Raw genomic sequence first — 2,326 nt, 5'->3', positions numbered from 1 at the left:
ACTGACTGAACGATTGAAATACTGATTTAATGAACTGTTTTCATTACTGTAAGGACATTCATTCTTAATCCCTTTACGCATTGTGATATTCACTGGGCTTTAGCTCACTGCTCATATATATATGTAGGTGTGTAGGCACCAGACCGCAGCTAGAAGCGTCGAGGTAAACTCCAGTTTTGTCAAGCCAACCGTTGTGCCTCACTGCGAGGTTCCGAGCCTGTCAAGCTACGGCTTAGGGGTGTTTTTAAATTCCCCGTCTGTTTCTGTATCTGTCCTGTTCGACTGTATAGACTGTTACTGTACTGTTTGCTAGGGATTAGGTCCCTGAACTGAATGATCGTATATATGTACATACTGTTTTGTCTGACCGTATATATTTGAATGAAAAGTCTTTTTGGCATACAGACTGTCACAGCTCATTGGACATTGTTTATTTACTGTATTGGCTTCCGCCAGCCCCTGTACTCTGTATTACTGTATTACTACTAAGCAAGCCTTCGGTAATCTCGGATTATTGGCCGGTTACGGTGCTAAACCCATAGGGGTGGGTTTGGGTCGTGACATATACCCTCGGGTATACAGGCGACGGTCTTGCCTATTATTTAAAGATCAGACCGTGCAAAGAGAAGATAGTGACCGGTACCCCGGACAAAGACTTGCATGACGACGACTTTTCTCTGGGTGTCCGGTAATTATGATACAGCCGACGTGCCCGGCTGGTACATCAACAAGAACTTCGGTTCAACATGTAAGTCGTGCTAACTGCTCGATCAAATTCTTTTCCTTCATTATTTTGTACTAATACCTTCTATTTTTTTTCCTCTTTGTAGCAATCGAAGCTTTGCAAGCCAACTACCATTATCCCAACGAAGCAGTCATCAGAACTGTGCTACGGTACCCTAACCGAGATTGCCACGAACTTCTCGGCTACGTACCAACCTACAGATACTCCACTCCCCACCGAAGTAGAGTAACAGACTTTCTTCGAGCACCATCTCTGCCCCCCGATCCAACTCTACCGGACGTGCCCCTAATCCGGTTGATCGAAGAAGAGGAGATGGCAAAACGAAGCCGCATTAAAAATCTCATCACCGCCACATCCACCAAGCTACCGAGCATTCCACCTCGTACTTTAAGAGCCGGGCAAACATCTGAGGCCGTTATTGCCTTGGCATCAACCCTGCCAGCACAGGCCAGCAAGGACACCCGCCGAGCTAGGAAAAGGCCTCGAACCGCCGATCCCTTAGCCGATCTTGTCGCAGAGCTGAACATCGAGCAACCCGCGGTCACAACCGAGCTGACACCACCCTGGAAGCCCCAGTTGAAGCACCGGGGTAAGGAGATCTCGGCAACCGCTTTGGTCAAAGGCGACAAGGAACACCTCCTAGCCTTCGACCTGACGAAAGCCCTCCTACTGCCGAGCGACGTGGTCGGCAGCAATCACGTGCCCGACACTCGGCTGGTGAAGTCCTCGGTCAAGTTTATGACCCGGGTAAGAGTTTTGCATGCTTTATTCAAAGTTTTCTAAGTGTTTGCTCGGTTCCCTTTCTCTAATCAAACTCTTTTCTTGCAGGCCATTGAAAAACAACACTTTGTAATGGAGCGGATTCACAGACTCCGGCAAAAGGCGACCGACTCTACCAGTCAGGTCGAGCATCTGCAGAGAGAGCTGGGGTGGTCAAATGCCTCTTTGGAGATTGCCAACACAGACAACTCCAAATTTCTCGGTCAACTTAGGGCCGCCGAAAAAGAAAGGGACGTTCTCCGGACCGAGCTGGAGACGTTAAAACAATCAAGGAAGGATGAGGTTGACAAGGCCAATAACGTCGGTTTCAAAGAGGTCGAAGAAAGCTACACCAAGCAAGTTCATGCCACCCAGGACATTTTCTTCAAGTTCAGCTGGAAGGCTACTTGCGAACAGCTCGGCCAATGATCTGGAACTGACGTGTTTGCCTCCCCCCTAGCTGCCTTTCTGCCGACGTACATGGTGCCTTACGCCAACGATGTCTTCAGTGCATTGCAGGCTGAGGCCAAGGAAGAAAGCGAGGATGAAGCCAAAGAAGATGCTGAGGGAGAAAACCACCCAAAGTAGCCCAGTTAGGTGGAGACCGGCGTCCAATAAAAAATAACCACGGTCGACTTGAAAGCAACTACAACCGGGGATGACTTCGCCGACCTGTCCCCCTTAGTTTAGTTTTCTTTTCTTTTTTCAAGAATGTAATCGGGCTGCCTATCCCACCTTATGTAATTCGGTTTTACATCAATGAAAAGTTTTGATTTCTTTAACTGTTGCATTGCTTGTTGGACTGTGTTTTGTCATCTCGGC

Source organism: Camellia sinensis, chromosome 9 (assembly GCF_055761805.1).
Source record: "Camellia sinensis isolate YWXY chromosome 9, ASM5576180v1, whole genome shotgun sequence".
In the NCBI taxonomy this organism is placed as follows: Eukaryota; Viridiplantae; Streptophyta; class Magnoliopsida; order Ericales; family Theaceae; genus Camellia; species Camellia sinensis.
This window is presented reverse-complemented; position numbering follows the sequence as displayed.